The sequence below is a fragment of the Pongo abelii genome, chromosome 7 (assembly GCF_028885655.2).
Source record: "Pongo abelii isolate AG06213 chromosome 7, NHGRI_mPonAbe1-v2.0_pri, whole genome shotgun sequence".
NCBI lineage: Eukaryota > Metazoa > Chordata > Mammalia > Primates > Hominidae > Pongo > Pongo abelii.
In genome coordinates, this window is record NC_071992.2 from 75412073 (window position 1) to 75427912 (window position 15840).

At 38.1% G+C, this 15840-nt stretch overlaps 1 pseudogene; it reads right to left on the bottom strand.

Annotated features, from left to right (window-relative positions):
• Positions 1-241: 241 nt before the first annotated feature.
• Positions 242-1343, bottom strand: LOC129060795 (uncharacterized; annotated as a pseudogene).
• Positions 1344-15840: the final 14497 nt, after the last annotated feature.

The following is a 15840-nucleotide window of genomic DNA, read 5'->3' on the forward strand; positions in this document are numbered from 1 at the left end:
TGGCTTATTTCTACTTGCACAATCTTTTTTAAAGTGTCCTTGTAGACCACACTGGAAGCAAGCCCTATTAAGCATTCAATTTGCCCAGCCTTTCCCTTTTCCAGAGCCTCCAAAGTCCACTTGACTGAGGGCCATGACTAAAGTGGTGGCCTTCTTTTTTTATCCCGTTTGTCCCATTCGGCCTGTTCCTCCTGATCTCTATTATAAAAAACCGAGGTTGCCAAGTTCATTAGGGTTTCTAAGTTTTGCTCCGGGCCTAAGGTGGACTTTTGAAGTTTTTTCTAATGTCTGCAGCTGACTGAGTGATAAACTTATCCTTTAAGATTAGTTGGCCTTCAATAGAGTCAGGTGACAGAGAGGTATGCTTCCTCAATGCCTCCCTTAGTCTTTCCAGAAAGGCAGTAGGATTTTCTTCCTTTCCCTGTGTTATAGCGGACATCATTTAATAATTTATAGTCTTCTTCCTAGTTTTCCTTAGCCCTTTTAGCACGCAAGTTAGCAAATGTCTGCGGCACCAATCTCCATATTCTGATTCTGTGTCCCAATGAGGGTGTACACTGGGAACTGCCTGCTGGCCTGTGGGGAATTGCTCTCTTTCCTCTGTTGTCATCCTATCATTGACCTGACTGAGATACCAGAGATCGCTAAACTCTCGGAGCTGCAGTTATGGCGGCACTTCTCTCATTTGGGGCTAGTGTCTGATTTAGCAGTAACATTATGTCTCTCCACATCAGATCAAAGGATTGTCCTAACCCTTGTGAAACATCAATATAGCCATGGGTGTTATCTGAGAATTTACCTAGGTCTATTTTAATTAGCTTCAAGTCTGAAAGGGAAAAAGGTACACACACTCTGGGCCAAAGTCTCCCCCTCCCATCACTTGGAGGGGGCATAATCGGGGAATATTGGCATTCTTGGGTTCATTGTTTACCCCTTTGTCTATCTCTTTTTGGACCATTTGGGTTGAAGGGGGTCCTTATTAGTTGGGGAAGGAGCCAGGGGAATGTTGGGGCAGGGAGGTAGACTCTGAGGGCTTCCTGTAGGGCATAAATTACACTTTTTTACATAATTGAGTTGTCTCCTAATGAAAAGAAAGTTTGTACATATGGCACTTCACTACATTTGCCCTCCTTTCTAGAAAAGAGGTCTAGCTGTAAGATGGTGTTATAATTTATACTTCCCTCAGGGGGCCAGGTTTCTCCTCCTTGAAGAGGATATTGTGGCCAGGCAGTACTGCAGAAGAATATAATCTGCTTCTTTCTTAGTGTCTGAGGGTCAAATTGGTCCCAATTCTCCAGAATACATCTTAGGAGCTTTTTTGCCTCAGGGGAAATATTTCCCATCACTTTGGAGAATCCCCATATGGGCCACCAAATATTAATGGAGGGTCTTTGCTCTTAGAGCTCCCAAGATGGTGGTGGGCCACTCCCAAGATGGCAGCAAGCCTTTTATTCTCTGACCTGGGGTTCTTGGCCTCATGGATTCCATGGAATGGAACCTTGGGCCATGCGATAAGGTTATAGCTCTATTAGAAGCTGTGGGTCACAAAATAGAACTGTGGAACCCAGCAACTAGTGTTCAGCTCGATTAGGACAAACCCAGGCACTTAGCCATGCAGGAATAATGGTGAGCCTTTAGCCCATTGGGAGCAGCAATGGGCGCCTCACTGGATCAGGAGTGCAGTGGACACCCTGCTGGATCCCGAGGGGTGGAAGTCAGTGATGGGTCTGTGACAGTGGCAAACAGCAGTGGTGAACAGTGAGCGAAAGCTCAGCTTGAGCTGTAACAAACACGGACCAGAAGAGTGTGCAGTTGCAAGATTTAATAGAGTGAAAACAGAGCTTCCATACAATGAGAGGGGACCCAAAGGGGGTTACCCACATACTCAGATTTTAAAAAGCTATGTATATTGACATGAACATTTTAGTATTATGCATAATAGAAAAAAATTAATGACAACCCAAATTGCAACAATTATGAAACAATAAAACTGATTATTCTACTAAGCCCAGCTTAGTAGAATGTGATGCAGTCATTTAAAATTGTAATGCTTAGACATCTGTAACACTTTGGGAAAGTGTTTAGAATGCACTAAACAAAAATCTAAGTACCTGCTTATAAAGTGTGATGTATTTGAATCCCAGCTCTACCATTTACCAGCTGTAAGGTGTTGCAAATATTACTTAATCTCTGTGCCTCAGTTTTTCAGTTTGTAAAATAGAAAAAGTGATAATACCTACCTAGTAATGTTGGTGTACAGATTAAATGAGTCATTGTACATAAAACTGCTTAGAAAACTCACACATAATAAGTGCTATGTGAATGTTTCTGATTCTTTGTCATTAGAATATTTCCCATCATATCATTATCATAAACTTTATAATAAATAAAAATTAGAATTTAAAAATCCCCTTCTTAGATATTGTTGCTAAAACATATTTCATATTCTTTAAGAATAACCCACAGTAAGCTGGTGGTGAAGGGTGGCTCATGCTTGTAATCCCAGCACTTTGAAAGGCCAAGGTGGGTGAATCACCTGAGGTCAAGAGTTCGAGACCAGCCTGGCCAACAGGCTGTCTCTACTAAAAATACAAAAATTAGCCAGACATGGTGGCAGGTGCCTATAATCCCAGCTACTCAGGAGGCTGAGGCAGGAAAATCTCTTGAACCCAGGAGGTGGAAGTTGCAGTGAGCTGAGATTGCACCACTGCACTCCAGCCTGGGCAACAGAGTGAGACTCTGTCTCAAAAAAAAAAAAAAAAAAAAAAAAAAAAAAAAAAAAAAAACACAGTATCCTCAAGAACATTTAATTCAATGATACATATTATGCACTTGCTAGGTATCAAGCCCCATGTGACCCCTGCCCTAAGGGAGCTTACAGTCAGTTAAAGCAGAAGAAATCACACAATCTCAACAGTCCCGATGGCCTCAGCTTTGCACATCACTCTCCCATCCTAAATTGCAAATGCCATTTCATCATTTTATCATTTTTGGCCACTGTTAATGCACCCTGAAGATTTGTTTTACATTATATTTATATAAGGAGTCCTAAGGTACATAAAGTGTTCCTGTTTTGAGTAGGCTTCTATTTTTGCTAGATTTGAACAAGTGTAGTAATTTCAATTTCCTGTCGTTATTTAACAATTCTCATTTCACACAGGTATCATTTAGGTGTTAACACAAAAAAGTGGGTTTTTCAAAACTTGTTTAAATCTCCATATTTTTTAGCATCTTGACCTTCTAAATCAACACAAAATCTTCAATTCTGCAAAGATACAATGCATTCCATTCCTGTTTCCATATTCCCAATCATTCAACAAATGTTTATTGAGTACGTGTTATGTACCAGACACATTCAGTTCTAGGCACCGGGGATGAGAAGACAGTTCCTGTCTCAAGGTTTGCTCCTTCTAAATGGGGGGAAGCTCCCATCACAATGTGAAGAATGAGAATAATAATAAGAGTGTGTACTGGAACTATGGAGCAAGGAGTTGGAAACCAAAGGAAAGCATCCTGATCCATTCTGAAAACAGACCTTTTAAAGAATAAGGCATTTGAAGCCAGTCCTAGAGGCCATCTGATGATAACTAGGCAGAAAAATCCTTCCAGGATAATAATGTAGACTAAGCAAAGCTAAGAAAGCATAAGAGAGCATGATGTGTTTTAAAAACACTTAGGTTCAGCTAGGCGTGGTGGCTCATACCTGTAATCCCAGCACCTTGGGAGGCTGAGGTGGGTAGATCACTTGAGGCCAGGAGTTTGAGACCAGCCTGGCCAACATAGAGAAACTCCGTCTCTACTAAAAAATACAAAAATTAGCTGGGTATGGTGGTGGCTTGTAATTCCAGCTACTCAGGAGGCTGAGGCTCAAGAATCACTTGAGCCTGGGAGGCAGAGGCTGCAGTAAGCTGAGACTGCACCACCGCACTCCAGCCTGGGTGACAGAGTGATACTCTATCTCAAAAATAAAACAAAAACAAAAAAAACCACTTAGGTTAAATGGAACAAAATCATGGGTAGAGAGTGTTAAATAAAAGAGGAAGCAAACATCCCTTACAACCCCTACTGAAGACATTGAGATTTATCTTTCTCGGAAGAGAAAGTCAAAAAAAAAAAAAAAAAAAAAACACAGCAACAAAAAAACAACCAACCTGTAGGCCAGGGAATAGAATCTTCAGATTTGCATCACAAAAAATCCATCTGATGAAAACACGAAAGAAGAGAGACTGGCAAAAAGAGTTCAGCCAGGAGGCTTGTGAAGTAGTAAAACAATAAATTAAGAGGGCCTGCACTACGACAGTGACCACAGCAAAGATTGGATAGTGGGTATACTTAAGGCTATACAGAAGACTAAATTTAAAAGAAAACCCCATGCACAAATACTGCATGGAGTATAACAATCCCTTGAATGCACAGAATAGCTCACGAGAAAGGAGAAGGCTCCTACACCTCAGGAAAAGTAAAGGTGGGGGATGCAGGGAGGGAGAGCATCAAGATAAATAGCTAATACATGCAGGGCTTAATACCTAGGTGATGGGTTGACAGGTGCAGCAAACCACCATGGCACACGTTTACTTATGTAACAAATCTGTACATCCTGCACATGCATCCCGGGATTTAAAATAAAATAAAATTAAATTTTAAAAATTCAAAAAGAAAAGGTGTTGAACAACAACAACAGCAAGAAAAGTAAAGACTAGAAAAACCTGTCCACAAACACAAGGAGATGACAAGGAAGCTGGTCTATCCTAACACAAGCTCTGATGGAAAAAAAACCCTCCCTGATAATTTGAAACAATAGGTCTGCCCTCACCTAAGCTTGTGGTTGAAATTTACACCATGTGAGGATTCTGGAGCATGGAGCCTAAGAAAATAACATAAACATGGAACAGTATAAAATAAGATCTATGGTGAGGAAAAAAAAAAGTAAGATACAAAACAGTGCAGGTAATAGAATGCCACTAATGTAAAAGGTAATAATAGCCACGTACATATATGTTGCATGTGCACAGACCATCTTACCTAAAAATGTGTTCCAGGCTCAGTCTTTGATCCTCATCTCTCCTCTAGTGATACTCACTCTATTAGTGATCTCACCTAGTCTCAAGGCTTGTTGATCACTTTAAACTGGTTGCTCTCAAATTTATACTTCTGGCCCAGACCTCTCTTCCACATCCCAGACTTGGATATTCAACAGCCAACTCAAAATCTCTACTTAGATGCATGAGACATCTAAAATCCAAAACTTTTCTTATATCCTGTCAAGCCTGTTCCTCCACATCCTTCCCCATTTTCACTGACAGTAAATCCATCCTTCCAGCTGCTTGGTTCTAAACCCTTAGAGTCATCCTTGAGTCTGTGCTGGCTCTCACATCCCACATCCAATTCATTAGGAAAGACCATTGGATCTATCTTCAAGATATGTCTGGAATCCTACTACATTACACCTTCTCCATGGCCACCACCCTGGACAAAATAATCATCATAAGAATTCCTGTGTATTGTAAATTTTGAAACATCATATTTTCCTGCTGTCTCAACATTCCCATGAATAGACTGGGAGCATTCCACCCAGGCAACCACATGAGCTTATGTGATAATATTGATGCAAGACCTAAGTTCTCCTTCTTGCTCTTCCCAGACTGTGACCAGTGATATTCAAATACACCAGTGAAATCACCTTGCAACTTTTCTTATATACCCTACCCTAACCCCGAATTACTTGGCCCAGTGTCCTCATTCTTTCACTTCTTCCCACTGCTTGGCTGAGCTTATTCCTTTGGTGCCCTTCCTGTGTGACCCTCTTGTGGTGTGCAGTGACTCTATCTCTCTAGGACCTGTGAGGATAACAAACTATGTTTTCCTATGCCTCTTTTGTGTCCCTTTTTGTGGCCTCCTCAAACTGATCATCTCATGAAAGAATATAAGACAACCTGCATCACTGCACCAACTTCTCACAGGTCTCCCTGCTTCTACCTTTTTTCCCCCCACCACACTCACACACTGTAATTTAAATTTAGAAGCCAGAGTGAGCCTTTAAAAATAGAAGATCATGGCTGGGGGCGGTGGCTCACACCTGTAATCTCAGCACTTTGGGAGGCCGAGGCAGGCAGATCACTTGAGGTTAGGAGTTTGAGACCAGCCTGGCCAACATGGTGAAACCTTGTCTCTACTAATAATATAAAAATTAGCTGGGCATGGTGGTGCATGCCTGTAATCCCAGCTACTTGGGAGGCTGAGGCAGGAGAATCACTTGAACCCAGGAGGCGGAGGTTGCAGTGAGCCGAGATCATGCCACTGCACTCCAGCCTGGGTAATACAGCAAGACTCCATCTCAAAAATATATATATATGATTATATATATATAATCTCAAATTATATATATATAATCTCAAAAATATATATATATGATTATATATATATATAATCATTATATATATATAATTATATATATATATAATCATTATATATATATATGATCATATATATATATAATCATTATATATATATATGATCATATATATATATAATCATGCCACTGTTTGGCTCAAATTCCTGCAATGGCTTCCAGTGTCACCCAAAGTAAGAGCCAAAGTCCTCCCAATGGCTTACAAGAGTTTGTCTGATCTGTGCTCCCGTACCTCTAGATATTTCACTACTCCCCATTCCTGCCCTCCACTGCAGCGCATTAGGCTCCTTGCTATTTTGTGAGCATGCCAGGCATGTTCCTTCCTTATACCCCTTGGTCTAACTGTTCCCTTGGCCTGGAACATGCATCCCCACTTATCCACTTGCTAATGAGTTGCCTTTTAAAGTCTTTGATCAAGTCTCATCAAGTCAAGGAGACTTACCATGAGGATATCATGTATCAAGGCAGCTGGTCCCTGGCCCCAGCACTCTTATTCTTCTAACACTGCTTTACTTGTCCCATTCACCTATTACTCTGACTGTCAATCATATTATACAATTTACTTATTGGTTGTGTTTGCTATTTATTTTCTGCCCCCCTCCCCAGTATATATACACACACACACACTCCCCTAGAAGGTAAACTTTCTGGAAGCAGGAATTTTTGTCTGTTTTTTTCATTGATGTATCCCAACTTCCTAGAACAAGGCCTGGAACATAGACACTCAGCATTTGTTAAATAAATGAAGAAAAGAATAAGAAACTGCCAACAGCACTTCCATCTGGGAGGGTAAACTGTGTGAATGGAGTACAGAGATGGAAAGAAACCTCTTTCACATTGCAACTTACATTAACTATTCAAAAGAATCAATAAAAAATCAAAATATCCAAAACACACACAAAAAATAAATGTAGTACTAGGTTGGTGATACTTCCTTGAAATCTAGTATAAGTAAAGAAAGCCACTCTTAGGGATGACTTGATCTGGATCTCACAGTACTCCCATAGGTAAAAGCCTGCTGAAGATAAGCTCGCAATCCAACATTACAGAACACAAAACCAAAAGTCTGCCATAAGTAAATTTTATGATTAAATAGTCCCCATGATCTTCAGATAACATATAATCACATAGAAACCACTATATATGACTATAGATATTTTCAAAAGAATTGAGATATGAGAAGAAAATAAGACACTGAAAAAATATTTTAAAGGTTAAAAATGGAAACTTTTAGAAATGTAAAATGGTGTTATCAAAATTTCAAGCACTCAATGATATGTTAAACAACAAATTTGACACTCTTTCCAGACACTCTGTAAACACATCTGAAGAACTAATCAAGGCAGCATAAAGTGACAAAGATATAGAAAATGTGAACATTCCAAAAGTAGAAAACGGAAAACATGAAAAAGAAAATTTTTTCAAGTAGATAATTGTTGAGAATTGTACAAAATTAATGAAATCCAATAATTCAGATTTTAAAAGTATAAAAATTCCTGAGCAAGATAAGCAAAAATAAATTCATATCTAGATATATCATAGTTACTCTGTAGAACACCAGTTAAAAAGAAATTTTAAAAGCAAACAATAAGTAAATATAAATTACTAACAAAGGAGTAACAAATCAATAGCAGATTTCTTATTAACAATAACAGAAGATAGAAGGCTACTGAATAATATCTTCAAAAGTCAAAAACCAAAAAACCACTTACATCCAACTCTCATTCAAAAATTAGGGTGAGGCTAGGTGTCATGGCTCACACCTGTAATCCCAGCACTTTAGGAGGCCAAGGCAGGAGAATCACTTGAGCCCAGAAATTAAAGATTGTCCTGGGCCATATGGCAAGACTCCATCTCTACAAAAACTTTACAAAAAAAATTTATCTGAGCATAGTGGTGCTCACCTGTAGTCCCAGCTACTTGGGAGGCTGAAGTGGGACCACATTTGAGCCTGAGAGGTTGAAGCTGCAGGGAACAAAGATTGCACCACTACACTCCAGCCTGGGTGACAGAGCGAGACTCTACCTCAAAACAAAAATTAGAATGAAATAAAGACATTTTTGGAAAAGTAAAGACAAAAGTGTTTAGCTAATAGATCTTTAAGGAAAACATTAATAGTGGATATCTTAGGAAAGAAGGAACTGGAAAGCAAAACAAATTAAATGTAAAAAGAAATGATGAGTACAGAAATTCATAAATATCTAATGAAAACTTTGTCTAATACAATAATTATAAGTAATGAGAATTATAAAACTAAGATGGAACTAACCAACTGGACAATAATAATATGTAAATTTATGGTGGACAGTAATTGAAGTTAAAGCATTCCTAGAACCTTGTATTGTTTCACAGGAAGGTATGTAGAGATATTAATAACATGATTTTATTAAGTTAATAAATGATAAAATATGAACTACTGAAAAATGGAAATAGGATTCTGATTAATGAAATTTACAAACCTCTCAGAGGAAAAGAAAGACAAGAAAGGAGCAAAATAAAGTAGAATAGAAAAAGGAACAATGTGGTTTTTAAAATTTCTAGCTGAAATTTGCATTGTACAAAAAAAGTTTAACTGTATTTTTTTATTTTTTAGTTTTAGATTCAGGGGGTACATGTGCAGGTTTGTTACATAGGCTTATTGCATGATGTTGAGGTTTGAGCTTCTAGTGATCTCGTCCCCTAAGTAGTGAACATAGTACCCAATAAGCAGTTTTTTATCCCATGCACCTCTCCCAACTCTCCCCACTTTTGGAATCCCCTGTGTTTATTGTTCCGATCCTTGTGTCCATATGTACCCAATGTTTAGCTCTCACTTATAAGTGATAACATGCAGTATTTGGTTTTCTGTTTCTGCATTAATTTGCCTAGGATAATGGCCTCCAACTGCATCCATGTTGCTGCAAAGGACATGATTTCATTCTTTTTTATGGTGGCTGTGTGGTGTTCCAGAGTGTACACGTACCACATTTTCTTTATCCAATCCACCATTGAAGAGAACCTGTCTTTGTTATGGTAAATGGTGCTGCAACAAACATACAAGTGCAAATTTCTTTTTGGTAGAACAGTTTTATTTTCCTTTGGGTATATACCCAGTAATGTGATTGCTGGGGTAAATGGTAATTCCATTTTTAGTTCTTTGAGAAATCTCCAAACTGCTTTCCACAAAGGCTAAACTAATTTGCATTCCCACCAACAGTGTGTAAGCTTTCCCTTTTCTCTGTAACCTCACCAGCATCTGTTATTTTTTGACTTTTTAATAATAGCCATTCTGACTGGTATTGGGGAACCTGCCCCGATAGTCATGTAGGTTCTTTTCTATTTTCCCTAAGTGTCAGCTGGCCTGAGAAATAAAGGAACAGAGTACAAAAGAGAGAAATTTTAAAGCTGGGTGTCCAGGACAGACATCACATGTTGGCAGGTTCCGTGATGCCCTCTGAGCCATAAAACCAGCAAGTTTTTATTAGTGAATTTAAAAAGGGGAGGGGGTGTACAAATAAGGTGAGGGTCACAGAGATCCCATGCTTCACAAGGTAATAAGATATCACAAGACAAATGGAGGCAGGGTGAGATCACAGGACCACAGGACCAGGGCAAAATTAAAATTGCTATTGAAGTTTCGGGCACGCATTGTCATTGATAACATCTTATCAGGGGACAGGGTTTGAGAGCAGACAACTGGTCTGACCAAAATTTTTTAGGTGGGAATTTCCTCATCCTAATAAGCCTGGGAGTGCTATGGGAGACTGGGGCTTATTTCATCCCTACAGCTTCAACCATAAAAGACAGCTGCCCCCCGAAGTGGCCATTTTAGGGGCCTACCCTCAGGGACGCATTCTCTTTCTCAGGGACGTTCCTTGCTGAGAAAAAGAATTCAGCGATATTTCTCCCATTTGCTTTTGAAAGAAGAGAAATATGGCTCTGTTCTGCCCGGGTCACTGGTGTTCAGAGTTTAAGGTTATCTCTCTTGTTCCCTGAACATTGCTGTTATCCTGTTCTTTTTTCAAGGTGCCCAGATTTCATATTGTTCAAACACACATGCTCTACAAACAATTTGTGCATTAATGCAATCATCACAGGGTCCTGAGGCAAAATAAATCCTCCTCAGCTTATGAAGATGATGGGATTAAGAGATTAAAGTAAAGACAGGCATAGGAAATCATAAGGGTATTGATTGAGGAAGTGGTAAGTGTCCATGAAATCTTCACAATTTATGTTCAGAGATTGCAGTAAAGACAGGTGTAAGAAATCATAAAAGTATTAATTTGGGGAACTAATAAATGTCCATGAAATCTTCACAATTTATATTCTTCTGCCATGGCTTCAGCTGGTCCCTCCATTCAGGGTTCCTGACTTCCTGCAACAGACTGGTATGAGATGGTATCTCATTGAGGTTTTGATTTGCATTTCTCTAATGATTAGTGATGTTGAGCATTTTTTCATATGTTTGTTGGTCACTTATAGGTCTTCTTTTGAGAGGTGTCTGTTCTTGTCCTTTGTCTACTTTGTAATGGGGTTATTTGGCTTTTCCTTGTTTATTTTTTGAATTCTCTATAGATTCTGGATATTAGTCTTTTGTCAGATTTATAGTTTGCAAATATTTTCTCCTGTTCTATAGGTTGTCTCTTTACTCTGTTGATAGTTTCTTCTGCTGTGCAGTAGCTCTTTAGTTTAATTAGGTCCCAATTGTCAATTTTTTGTTTTGTTGCATTGGCTTTTGAAGACTTAGTCATAAATTTTTTGCCTAGGCCAATGTCTAGAAGAGTATTTCCTAGGTTGTCTTCTAGGATTTTTTATAGCTTGAGATCTTACATTTAAGTCTTTAATCCATCCTAACTTTTGTATAAGGTGAGAGGTAGGAGCACAATTTCATTGCTCTGCATATAGTTAGACAGTAATATTATATTTTATCAATTCTAACATGATTATTTTTAAACAGAATAGTATAATGAATTCATGTGTCATATTTTCCAGCTTCAACAATAATCACATTTTGCCATCTTTGTTTCATCTAATTCCTCTGTCACCTTTTTTGAAAAATTTTGTGAAATTGTTTTAAGGCAAACACGGGCATCATATTATGTCATTTATCGATACTTCAGAATGTAACACCAACAATGCTAACAAAAGGACTTTTCAAAACAAACCACTACATCATTATCTCAAATAGCAAAAATAACAAAAATCCTTCAATATTTTTAAATACTCAATCTGTGTTCAATTCTCCCTAAATTCTCAAAACGTTTTTCATGCCAGGTGTGGTGATGCATGCCTGTAATCCCAGCTATTTGGGAGGCTGAGGCAGGAGGATGGCTTGAGCCCAGGAGTTCAAGGCTGTAGTGAGCTAGGATCACACCAGTGCACTCCAGCCTGGGTGACAGAGTGAGACATTGCCTCTAAAATAAATAAATAAATATTCTGCCTGACTGTCTGGGGGCTTAAAAAAACAAAAATAAATAAAACTTAAATATAAAACCTTAAAATTATTTTTAAAAAATCCTTGAAGCAAACCTATGAAATACCATTCTAGACATAGGCCCTGGCAAACATTTCATGATGAAAATGCAAAAACTAGTTGCAACAAAAACAAAGTTTGACAAATATTACCTAATTAAAGAGCCTTTGCACAGGAAAAGAAACTATTAACAAAGTAAACAGACAACCCACAGAATGGGAGAAAATATTTGCAAACTTGCATCTGATACAGGTCTAATATCCAGAATCTATAAGGGACTTAGTCAAATTAACAAGCCAAAAACAAACCATAACATCATTAAAACAAGTAGCTGGTATTAAAAGTGTGTACCACCACACCCAGTATAAAAAATGTTTTGAGATATTTAGGTAAAATTGAACACAGATTGGGTATTAAAAACATTGAAGCATTTTTGATAATTTTGCTATTTGAAATAATGATGTTGTGGTCTGTGCTTGTTAATTTGCTTAACCCCATTAAAAATTGGGCAAAGGACACGAATAGACACTTTTCAAAAGAAGACATACAAGCAACCAAAAAGCATGTGAAAAAATGTTCAACATTACTAATCATTAGAGAAATGGAAATCAAAACCACAATGAGATACCATCTCACACCAGTCAGAATGGCAATTATTAAAAAGTTGAAAAAATAACAGATGATGGCAGGGTTGCAGAGAAAAGGGAAAGTTTATACAGTGCTGGTGGGAATGTAAATTCATTCAGCCAGTGTGAAAAGCAGTTTAGCAATTTCTCAAAGACATTAAAACTATCATTCAAACCAGCAACTATTGAGTATATACCCAAAGGAATATAAATTGTTCTGCCATAAAGACACATGCACATGTATGTTCATTGCAACACTATCCACAACAGCAAAGACATGGAATCAACCTACATGCCCATCATTGGTAGACTGGAATAAGAAAATGTGGTACATATACACCATGGAATACTATGCAGCCATAAAAAAGAACGAGATCATGTCCTTTGCAGGAACATGGATGCAGCTGGAGGCAATCATCCTGAGCAAACTAATGCAGGATCAGAAAACCAAAAATCACATGTTCTCACTTATAATTGGGAGCTAAACATTGAGTACACATGAATACAAAAAAAAGGGAACAATACACACTGGACCTACTTGAAGGTCAAGGGTGGGAGGAGGGTGAGGATCAAAAAACTACCTATTGGGTAATATGCTTACCTGGGTGATGAAATAATCTGTAAACCAAACCCTGGTGACACACAATTTACCTATATAACAAACCTGCACATGTACCCCTGAACCTAAAAAAAAGTTTAAAAATAAATTTATTAAATTAAACTTTTCATACACATGGTTTGTTCAAATCAGGATTTTGTTAAATTCATGCATTGCATTCTATTCATGTCTTTATAATCTCTTTATACCCATCACAGTTCCCTCCACACTCTTTATTGTTTTTATTTTGTATTTTGTGTTCATTTCATGGTGCATTGTAGTGCTATTTATTTGTTGGAGAAACGTATAGAATTTTTCATTTTTTGGATTCAGCTGGTTGCATTCATGTGGTATTGGTTAGCATGTTACTCTATCTCCTGTATATCCTGTCAATTCTCATTAGATTTAAAGGTTTGATCAGATTTAGATGAAATGTTTTCTTTTTCTTCTGTTTTTTTTCGCAGGAGTACTTAATAGATGATATTGTGTACTTCCTAATTAATCTCAGCAAAAGGCATATAATATCTGATTGTCCCATTATTAAAGAAGTAAAGGTTGATCAGTCTGATTCATCCCTTATAAAGTGTCCAATCGACTGTATGCATGAGAGTGTTAGTAGCCATTGATGACCATTGCCTAGATCCATTATTCCAATAAAGCTGTAAAACAATGCTTTGAAAGATATACCATTTCCTCAACATTTATTAGTTGAAGCTTTTCCATAAGGAATTTTCTCTCATCAACTATTTGCTTACCCTGAAATGGAGGTAACCTACAAAAGACAGTATACGTGCTTAATTCTTTTCATGCATCTGTGTTTAAAATACTAATTTGGTCTCCTAGCAAGTTCAAAAAAATTATAAATAAAATGTCACTTTCAATTTCATATTGAATTCACAGATTTATATATTCGAATTATATCAATTCATTGAAGACTTTTTTTAACTCTCAATTAGTCCGCTTTCTGACCATTTGCTCTTGTGTGCTTTTAACACTACCCCAGTAGTATTTGAGCACTTCCCTGCCATCTCACATGAATAGATATCCTAGGCTTATTTTCTGTTTCTTGTTCCATACTTGGCATCAGCAATTTCTCAAAAGAGTGCTGGTTCCTTTTACTAAAAAATGTTATTTAGGGAACACAATCTCAACACTAGAGGCACTCATCACTACTGGGTTGTCATTGCTTTTAGAGCTTTCAGTTGACAAAGCTAGGAAATACAAAGTTTTTTTTCTTTCTTTTTGAGACGGAGTCTCCCTCTGTCACCCAGGCTGGAGTGCAGTGGCGTGATCTCCACTCACTGCAAGCTCTGCCACCCAGGCTCACACCATTCTCTTGCCTCAGCCTCCCGAGTAGCTGGGACTACAGGCACCTGCCACCACACCGAACTAATTTTTTATATTTTTAGTAGAGACGGTGTTTCTCTGTCTTAGCCAGGATGGTCTCGATCTCCTGACCTTGTGATCTGCCAAAGTGCTGGGATTATAGGTGTGAGCCACCGCACCTGGCCCAGAGTTTTTAGAAATAGAAAGGTGAGGCTGGATGTGGTGGCTCATGCCTGTATTCCCAGTGATTCAGGAGGCTGAGGCAGGAGGGTCACTTAAGGCCAGGAGTTCAAGACCAGCCTGGGCAACAAAGCAAGACACAATCTCTTAAAAAAAAATAAAAAACTATTCCATATTGATATTCCCAATTGCATGACTTTTACTTAAATTCTTTTTTTTTTTAATTATACTTTAAGTTCTAGGGTACATGTGCACAATGTGCAGCTTTGTTACATATGTATACATGTGCCATGTTGGTTTGCTGCACCCATTAACTCATCATTTACGTTAGGTATTTCTCATAATGCTATCCCTCCCCCATCCCTCCAACCCACGACAGGCCCTGGTGTGTGATGTTCCCTGCCCTGTGTCCAAGTGTTCTTATTGTTCAATTCCCACCTATGAGTGAGAATATGCAGTGTTTGGTTTTCTGTCCTTGTAATAGTTTGCTAAGAATGATGGTTTCCAGTTTCATCCATGTCCCTACAAAGGACATGAACTCATCTTTTTTATGGCTGCATGGTATTCTATGGTGTATATGTGCCACATTTTCTTAAGCCAGTCTATCATTGATGGACATTTGGGTTGGTTCCAAGTCTTTGCTATTGTGAATAGTGCTGCAATAAACATACATGTGCATGTATTTTTATAGTAGCATGATTTATAATCCTTTGGGGATATACCCAATAATGGGATCTCTGGGTCAAAAGATATTTCTAGTTCTAGATCCTTGAGGAATTGCCACACTGTCTTCCACAATGGTTGAACTAGTTTACATTTCCACCAACTGTGTAAAAGTGTTCCTATTTCTCCACATGCTCTCCAGCACCTGTTGTTTCCTGACTTTTTAATGATCACCATTTTAACTGGTGTGAGATGGTATCTCTCTGTGGTTTTGATTTGCATTTCTCTGATGACCAGTGATGATGAGCACTTTTTCATGTGTCTGTTGGCTGCATAAATGCCTTCTTTTGAAAAATGTCTGTTCATATCCCTTGCCCACTTTTTGATGGGGTTGTTTGATTTTTTCTTGTAAATTTGTTAAAGTTCTTTGTAGATTCTGGATATTAGTCCTTTGTCAGATGGGTAGATTGCAAAAGTTTTCTCCCATTCTGTAGGATGCCTGTTCACTCTGATGGCAGTTTCTTTTGCTGTGCAGAATCTCTTTAATTTAATTAGATCCCATTTGTTAATTTTGGCTTTTGTTGCC